Raw genomic sequence first — 9,954 nt, 5'->3', positions numbered from 1 at the left:
TACCTGTTAGTCCATTTTTGGGTTCTGTAATTCTGCTGCTGTTTTGTTCCTTCAGTTTTTCCTTTGTTCCTATACTCCTCAGATGAGTGACATCATTTGGTATTTCTCTTTCTCCGCTTGGCTTATTTCACTGAGCATAATACTCTCCAGCTCCATCCATGTTGCTGCAAATGGTTGGATTTTTCCACTTCTAATGGCTAAGTAGTATTCCATTGTGTATATGTACCACATTTTCTTTATCCATTCATCTACTGATGGACCTTTAGGTTGCTTCCAATTCTTGGCTATTGTAAATAGTGCTGCGATAAACATAGGAGTGCATCTGTCTTTCTCAAACTAGATTGCTGCGTTCTTAGGGTAAATTCCTAGGAGTGGAATTCCTGGGTCAAATGGTAGGTCTGTTTTGAGCATTTTGATGCACCTCCATACTGCTTTCCACAATGGTTGAACTAATTTACATTCCCACCAGCAGTGTAGGAGGGTTCCCCTTTCTCCACAGCCTCGCCAACATTTGTTGTTGTTTGTCTTTTGGATGGCAGCTATCCTTACTGGTGTGAGGTGATACCTCATTGTAGTTTTAATTTGCATTTCTCTGATTATTAGCGATGTGGAGCATCTTTTCATGTATCTCTTGGCCATCTGTATTTCTTTTTTGGAGAACTGTCTGTTCAGTTCCTCTGCCCATTTTTTAATTGGGTTATTTGTTTTTTGTTTGTTGAGGCGTGTGAGCTCTTTATATATTCTGGACGTCAAGCCTTTATCGGATCTGTCATTTTCAAATATATTCTCCCATACTGTAGGGTTCCTTTTTGTTCTATTGATGGTGTATTTCGCTGTACAGAAGCTTTTCAGCTTAATGTAGTACCACTTGCTCATTTTTGCTGTTGTTTTCCTTGCCCGGGGAGATATGTTCAAGAAGAGATCACTCATGTTTATGTCTAAGAGGTTTTTGCCTATGTTTTTTTCCAAGAGTTTAATGGTTTCATGACTTACATTCAGGTCTTTGATCCATTTTGAGTTTACCTTTGTATATGGGGTTAGACAATGGTCCAGTTTCATTCTCCTACATGTAGCTGTCCAGTTTTGCCAGCACCATCTGTTGAAGAGACTGTCATTTTGCCATTGTATGTCCATGGCTCCTTTATCAAATATTAATTGACCATATATGTTTGGGTTAATTTCTGGGGTCTCTAATCTGTTCCACTGGTCTGTGGCTCTGTTCTTGTGCCAGTACCAAATTGTCTTGATTACTATGGCTTTGTAGTAGAGCTAGAAGTTGGGGAATGAGATCCCCCCTACTTTATTCTTCTTTTTCAGGATTGCTTTGGCTATTCGGGGCCTTTGGTGTTTCCATATGAATTTTTGAATTATATGTTCCAATTCATTGAAGAATGTTGCTGGTAATTTGAGAGGGATTGCATCAAATCTGTATATTGCTTTAGGCAGGATGGCCATTTTGACGATATTAATTCTTCCTAGCCATGAGCATGGGATGAGTTTCCATTTATTAGTGTCCCCTTTAATTTCTCTTAAGAAGTGACTTGTAGTTTTCAGAGTATGTCTTTCACTTCTTTGGTTAGGTTTATTCCTAGGTATTTTATTCTTTTTGATGCAATGGTGAATGGAATTGTTTTCCTGATTTCTCTTTCTATTGGTTCATTGTTAGTGTATAGGAAAGCTACAGATTTCTGTGTGTTAATTTTGTATCCTGCAACTTTGCTGTATTCCGATATCAGTTCTATTAGTTTTGGAGCGGAGTCTTTAGGGTTTTTTATGTACAGTATCATATCACCTGCAAATAGTGACAGTTTAACTTCTTCTTTACCAATCTGGATTCCTTGTATTTCTTTGTTTTGTCTGATTGCCGTGGCTAGGACCTCCAGTACTATGTTAAATAACAGTGGGGAGAGTGGGCATCCCTGTCTGGTTCCCGATCTCAGTGGAAATGCTTTCAGCTTCTCGCTGTTCAGTATAATGCTGGCTGTGGGTTTATCATATATGGCCTTTATTATGTTGAGGTACTTGCCCTCTATTCCCATTTTGCTGAGAGTTTTTATCATGAATGGATGTTGAATTTTGTCAAATGCTTTTTCAGCATCTATGGAGATGATCATGTGGTTTTTGTCTTTCTTTTTGTTGATGTGGTGGATGATGTTGATGGATTTTCAAATGTTGTACCATCCTTGCATCCCTGGGATGAACCCCACTTGGTCATGGTGTATGATCCTTTTGATATACTGTTGAATTCTGTTTGCTAATATTTTATTGAGTATTTTTGCATCTACATTCATCAGGGATATTGGTCTGTAATTTTCTTTTTTGGTGGGGTCTTTGCCTGGTTTTGGTATTAGGGTGATGTTGGCCTCATAGAATGAGTTTGGGAGTATTCCCTCTTCTTCTATTTCGTGGAACACTTTAAGGATAATGGGTATTATGTCTCCTCTGTGTGTCTGATAAAATTCGGAGGTAAATCCGTCCGGCCCCGGGGTTTTGTTCTTGGGTAGTTTTTTGATTACTGTTTCAATTTCTTTGCTTGTAATTGGTTTGTTTAACTTTTGTGTTTCTTCCTTGGTCAGTCTTGGGAGGTTTTATTTTTCTAGGAAGTTGTCCATTTCTTCTAGGTTTTCCAGCTTGTTGGCATATAGGTTTTCATAGTAGTCTTTAATAATTCTTTGTATTTCTGTGGAGTCTGTCGTGATTTTTCCATTCTCATTTCTGATTATGTTGATTTGTGTTGACTCTCTTTTTCTCTTAATAAGTTGGGCTAGAGGCTTATCTATTTTGTTTATTTTCTCAAAGAACCAGCTCTTGGTTTCGTTGATTTTTGCTATTGTTTTATTCTTCTCAATTTTGTTTATTTCTTCTCTGATCTTTATTATGTCCCTCCTTCTGCTGACTTTAGGCCTCCTTTGTTCTTCTTTTTCCAGTTTTAATAATTGTGATGTTAGACTATTCATTTGGGATTGTTCTTCCTTCTTCACGTGTGCCTGGATCACTATATACTTTCCTCTTAAGACTGCTTTCGCTGCATCCAACAGAAGTTGGGGCTTAGTGTTGTTGTTGTCATTTGTTTCTATATATTCCTTGATCTCTATTTTGATTTGTTCATTGATCCATTGATTATTTAGTAGCATGTTGTTAAGCCTCCATGTGTTTGTGAGCCTTTTTGTTTTCTTTGTAGAATTTATTTCTACTTTCATACCTTTGTGGTCTGAAAAATTGGTTGGTAGAATTTCAATATTTTGGAATTTACTGAGGCTCTTTTTGTGAGCTAGTATGTGGTCTATTCTGGAGAATGTTCCATGTGCACTTGAGAAGAATGTATATCCTGTTGCTTTTGGATGTAGAGTTCTATAGATGTCTATTAGGTCCATCTGTTCTAGTGTGTTGTTCAGTGCCTGTGTGTCTTTACTTATTTTCTGCCTGGTGGATCTATTCTTTGGGGTGAGTGGTGTGTTGAAGTCTCCTAAGATGAATGCATTGCAGTCTATTTCCCTGTTTAGTTCTGTTAGTATTTGCTTCACATATGCTGGTGCTCCTGTGTTGGTTGCATATATATTTAGAATGGTTATATCCTCTTGTTGGACTGAGCCCTTTATCATTATGTAGTGGCCTTCTTTATCTCTTGTTACTTTCTTTGTTTTGAAGTCTATTTTGTCTGATATTAGTACTGCAACCCCTGCTTTCTTCTCACTGTTGTTTGCCTGAAATATGTTTTTCCATCCCTTGACTTTTAGTCTATGCTTATCTTTGGGTTTAAGGTGAGTTTCTTGTAAGCAGCATATAGATGGGTCTTGCTTTTTTATCCATTCTATTACTCTATGTCTTTTGATTGGTGCATTAAGTCCATTTACATTTAGGGTGACTATTGAGAGATATGTACTTATTGCCATTGCAGGCTTTAGAGTCGTGGTTACCAAAGGTTCAAGGTTAGCTTCTTTAGTATCTTACTGCCTAACTTAGCTCGCTTATTGAGCTATTATATACACTGTCTGGAGATTCTTTTCTTCTCTCCCTTCTTATTCCTCCTCCTCCATTCTACATATGTTGTGTGTTTTGTTTTATGCTCTTTTTAGGGGTGCTACCATCTAGAGCAGTCCCTGTAGGATGCCCTGTAGAGGTGGTTTGTGGGAAGCAAATTCCCTCAGCTTTTGCTTGTCTGGGAATTGTTTAATCCCACCATCATATTTAAATGATAGTCGTGCTGGATACAGTATCCTTGGTTCAAGGCCCTTCTGTTTCATTGCATTAAGTATATCATGCCATTCTCTTCTGGCGTGTAGGGTTTCTGTTGAGAAGTCTGATGTTAGCCTGATTGGTTTTCCTTTATAGGTGACCTTTTTCTCTCTAGCTGCCTTTAAAACTCTTTCCTTGTCCTTGATCCTTGCCATTTTAATTACTATGTGTCTTGGTGTTGTCCTCCTTGGATCCTTTCTGTTGGAGGTTCTGTGTAATTCCATGGTCTGTTCGATTATTTCCTCCCCCAGTTTGGGGAAGTTTTCAGCAATTATTTCTTCAAGGACACTTTCTATCCCTTTTCCTCTTTCTTCTTCTTCTGGTACCCCTATAATACGAATATTATTCCTTTTGTATTGGTCACATATTTCTCTTAGTGTTGTTTCATTCCTGGAGATCCTTTTATCTCTCTCTATGTCAGCCTCTATACGTTCCTGTTCTCTGGCTTCTATTCCTTCAATGGCCTCTTGCATCTTATCCATTCTGCTTATAAATCCTTCCAGGGATTGTTTCACTTCTGTGATCTCTTTCCTGACATCTGTGATCTCCTTCCGGACTTCATCCCACTGCTCTTGCATTTTTCTCTGCATCTCTGTCAGCATGTTCATGATTTTTATTTTGAATTCTTTTTCAGGAGGACTAGTTAGGTCTGTCTCCTTCTCAGGTGTTGTCTCTGTGATCTTTGTCTGCCTGTAGTTTTGCCTTTTCATGGTGATAGAGATAGTTTGCAGAGCTGGTACAAGTGACCGCTGGAAGAGGTTCCCTTCTTGTTGGTTTGTAGCCTTTTCCTGGGAGAATAGCGACCTCTAGTGGCTTGTGCTGGGCAGCTGTGCGCAGACAGGGCTTCTGCTTCCTGCCCAGTTGCTTTGGGGTTTATCTCCTCTGTTGCTGTGGGCTTGGCCTGGCTGGGGCTGTTCCTCCAAAATGGTGGAGCCCCGTTGGAGGGGGAGTGGCCGGGAGGCTATTTATCTCTGTAAGGGGCCTCTGTGCTCCCTGCTGCCCAGGGGGTTAGAGTGCCCAGAGATCCCCAGATTCCCTGCCTCTGGTCTAAGTGACCTGTCCTGCTCCTTTAAGACTTCCAAAAAGCACTCTCCAAACCAAAACAACAACAGCAACAATGAGAGAGGGAACAGAAAGAAAAAAAAAAGGAAAAAACACGCTATTATTATTATTATTTTTTTTGTCCTCATTTGCCTGTCCCAGGCACCCGCTCACTGGTCCTGCTGCCCTGTCTCCCTAGCACCAGGGTCCCTGTCCTTTCAAGGCTTCCAAAAAGCACCCACCCACTGGTCCCGCAGGGAAGGAACGCTCAATATTCCTTGTCCTCAGGCGCTGGTCCCAGGCACCCGCTCCCCAGTCCCGCCGCCCTGCCTCCCTAGCACCGGGGTCCCTGTCCCTTTAAGGCTTCCAAAAAGCACTCACCAAAAAGAGAGAAAAAAAGGGGAAAAACATGCGATTTCCTCTGTCCTCAGGTGCCGGTCTCAGGCACCCACCCACCGGTCCCACAGGGAAAAACGCGGGATATTCTTTGTCCTCAGGTGCCGGTCCCAGGCACCCGCTCACCAGTCCCTCCGCCCTGCCTCCCTAGCACCGGGGTCCCTGTCCCTTTTAGGCTTCCAAAAAGCACTCACAGAAAAGAGAAAAAAAAAGGGGAAAAACACGCGATTTCCTCTGTCCTCAAGTGCCAGTCTCAGGCACCCGCCCACCGGTCCCGCACGGAAAAATGTGGGATATTCTTTGTCCTCAGGTGCTGGTCCCAGGCACCCGCTCACCAGTCCTGCCACCCTGCCTCCCTAGCACCGGGGTCCCTGTCCCTTTAAGGCTTCCAAAAAGTGCTTGCCAAAAAGAGAAAAAAAAAGGGAAAAACGCACGATTTCCTCCGTCCTCAGGCGCCGGTCTCAGGCACCCACCCGCCGGTCCCGCCACCCTGCCTCCCTAGCAACGGGAGCCCGTCCCTTTAAGGCTTCCAAAAAGCACTCGCCAAAAAAAAAAAAAACCGCTCCGGTTTCTTTCCACCCGCCGGGAGCCGGGGGGAGGGGCGCTCGGGTCCCGCCGAGCCGGGGCTTGTATCTTACCCCCTTCGCAAGGCGCTGGGTTCTTGCAGGTGTGGATGTGGTCTGGATGTTGTCCTGTGTCCTGTGGTCTTTATTTTCGGAAGATTTTTCTTTGTTATATTTTCATAGCTCTATATGTTTTTGGGAGGAGATTTCCACTGCTCTACTCACGCCGCCATCCTGGCTCCGCCCCCTCATAATTTTTGATTATGTGTTAGAAAATGTGTTAAAAGACCTACTGAGGGGGGAGGAGACAGGATGGCAGCATGAGTAGAGCAGCAGAACTCTCCTCCGAAAACCACAAAGAATTATGAAAATATAACAAAGATAACTCTTCCTAAAATAGAGACCAGAGGACACAGGACAACATCCAGACCACATCCACACCTGCGAGAACCCAGCGCCTCGCGAAGGGGGTAAGATACAAGCCCCAGCCTGGCGGGACCCGAGCACACCTCCCCCCGGCTCCCGGCGGGTGGAAAGAAACCGGAGCAGGTTTTTTTTTCTTTTTTTGGCGAGTGCTTTTTGGAAGCCTTAAAGGGACAAGGACCCCAATACTAGGGAAAAAAGGCAGCAAGACCAGTGAGCAGGTGCTTGAGACTGGTGCCTGAGGACAAAGAAAATCACGCTTTTTTCCCTTTTTTTTTTTTGGCAAGTGCTTTTTGGAAGCCTTAAAGGGACAGGGATGCCAATACCAGGGAAACAGGGCAGCAAGACCGGTGAGCAGGTGCCTGAGACTGGCGCGTGAGGACAAAGAATATTGCGGGTTTTTCACTTTTTTTTTGGCAAGTGCTTTTTGGAAGCCTTAAAGGGACAGGGACCCCAATACTAGGGAAACAAGGCAGCAAGACTGGTGAGCGGGTGCCTGAGACCGGCGCCTGAGGACAAAGAAAATTGCGCGTTTTTTCCTTTTTTTTTTTTTTTCCTCTTTCGTTGTTGCTGTTGTTGTTTTGGTTTGGAGAGTGCTTTTTGGAAGTCTTAAAGGGGCAGGACAGGACACTTAGCCCAGAGGCAGGGAATCTGGGGATCTATGGGGACTCTAACCCCCTGGGCAACAGGGAGCACAGAGGCCCATTACGGAGATAAATAGCCTCCCGGCCGCTTCCCCTCCAACGGGGATCCACCATTTTGGAGGAGCAGCCCCAGCCAGGCCATGCCCACAGCAACAGTGGAGATAAAATCCATAGCAACCGGGCAGGTAGCAGAAGCCCTGTCTCCGCACAGCTGCCAAGCATAAGCCACTAGAGATCGCTATTCTCCCAGGAGAGGAAGGCCACAAACCAACAAGAAGGAAAGCTCTTCCAGCTGTCACTCGTACCAGCTCTGCAAACTATGTCTATCACAATGAAAAGGCAAAACTACAGGCAGACAAAGATCACAGAGACAACACCTGAGAAGGAGACAGACCTAACCAGTCCTCCTGAAAAAGAATTCAAAATAAAAATCATGAACAAGCTGACAGAGATGCAGAGAAAAATGCAAGAGCAATGGGATGAAGTCCGGAGGGAGATCACAGATGTCAGGAAAGAGATCACAGAAGTGAAACAATCCCTGGAAGGATTTATAAGCAGAATGGATAAGACGCAAGAGGCCATTAAAGGAATAGAAACCAGAGAACAGGAACGTATAGAAGTTGACATAGAGAGAGAAAAAAGGATCTCCAGGAACGAAACAACACTAAGAGAACTATGTGACCAAGCCAAAAGGAATAACATTCGTATTATAGGGGTACCAGAAGAAGAAGAAAGAGGAAAAGGGATAGAAAGTGTCCTTGAAGAAATAATTGCTGAAAACTTCCCCAAACTGGGGGAGGAAATAATCGAACAGACCATGGAATTACACAGAACCCCCAACAGAAAGGATCCTAGGAGGACAACACCAAGACACATAATAATTAAAATGGCAAGGATCAAGGACAAGGAAAGAGTTTTAAAGGCAGCTAGAGAGAAAAAGGTCACCTATAAAGGAAAACCCATCAGGCTAACATCAGACTTCTCGACAGAAACCCTACAGGCCAAAAGAGAATGGCATAATATATTTAATGCAATGAAACAGAAGGGCCTTGAACCAAGGATACTGTACCCAGCACGACTATCATTTAAATATGATGGTGGGATTAAACAATTCCCAGACAAGCAAAAGCTGAGGGAATTTGCTTCCCACAAACCACCTCTACAGGGCATCTTACAGGGACGGCTCTAGATGGGAGCACTCCTAAAAAGAGCACAGAACAAAACACACAACATATGAAGAATGGAGGAGGAGGAATAAGAAGGGAGAGAAGAAAAGAATCTCCAGACAGTGTATATAACAGCTCAATAAGCGAGCTAAGTTAGGCAGTAAGATACTAAAGAAGCTAACCTTGAACCTTTGGTAACCACGACTCTAAAGCCTGCAATGGCAATAAGTACATATCTCTCAATAGTCACCCTAAATGTAAATGGACTTAATGCACCAATCAAAAGACATAGAGTAATAGAATGGATAAAAAAGCAAGACCCATCTATATGCTGCTTACAAGAAACTCACCTCAAACCCAAAGACAAGCACAGACTAAAAGTCAAAGGATGGAAAAACATATTTCAGGCAAACAACAGTGAGAAGAAAGCAGGGGTTGCAGTACTAATATCAGACAAAATAGACTTCAAAACAAAGAAAGTAACAAGAGATAAAGAACGCCACTACATAATGATAAAGGGCTCAGTCCAACAAGAGGATATAACCATTCTAAATATATATGCACCCAACACAGGAGCACCAGCATATGTGAAACAAATACTAACAGAACTAAACAGGGAAATAGACTGCAATGCATTCATCTTAGGAGACTTCAACACACCACTCACCCCAAAGGATAGATCCACCAGGCAGAAAATAATTAAGAACACACAGGCATTGAACAATACACTAGAACAGATGGACGTAACAGACATCTATAGAACTCTACATCCAAAAGCAACAGGATATACATTCTTCTCAAGTGCACATGGAACATTCTCCAGAATAGACCACATACTAGCTCACAAAATGAGCCTCAGTAAATTCCAAAATATTGAAATTCTACCAACCAATTTTTCAGACCACAAAGGTATGAAAGTAGAAATAAATTCTACAAAGAAAACAAAAAGGCTCACAAACACATGGAGGCTTATCAACATGCTACTAAATAATCAATGGATCAATGAACAAATCAAAATAGAGATCAAGGAATATATAGAAACAAATGACAACAACACTAAGCCCCAACTTCTGTTGGATGCAGCGAAAGCAGTCTTAAGAGGAAAGTATATAGTGATCCAGGCACACGTGAAGAAGGAAGAACAATCCCAAATGAATAGTCTAACATCACAATTATTAAAACTGGAAAAAGAAGAACAAAGGAGGCCTAAAGTCAGCAGAAGGAGGGACATAATAAAGATCAGAGAAGAAATAAACAAAATTGAGAAGAATAAAACAATAGCAAAAATCAACGAAACCAAGAGCTGGTTCTTTGAGAAAATAAACAAAATAGATAAGCCTCTAGCCCAACTTATTAAGAGAAAAAGAGAGTCAACACAAATCAACATAATCAGAAATGAGAATGGAAAAATCATGACAGACCCTACAGAAATACAAAGAATTATTAAAGATTACTATGAAAACCTATATGCCAACAAGCTGGAAA

This window comes from Manis javanica, chromosome 6 (assembly GCF_040802235.1).
Source record: "Manis javanica isolate MJ-LG chromosome 6, MJ_LKY, whole genome shotgun sequence".
In the NCBI taxonomy this organism is placed as follows: Eukaryota; Metazoa; Chordata; class Mammalia; order Pholidota; family Manidae; genus Manis; species Manis javanica.
The sequence above is the reverse complement of the archived record's forward strand: the minus strand, read 5'-3'. Positions refer to the sequence as shown.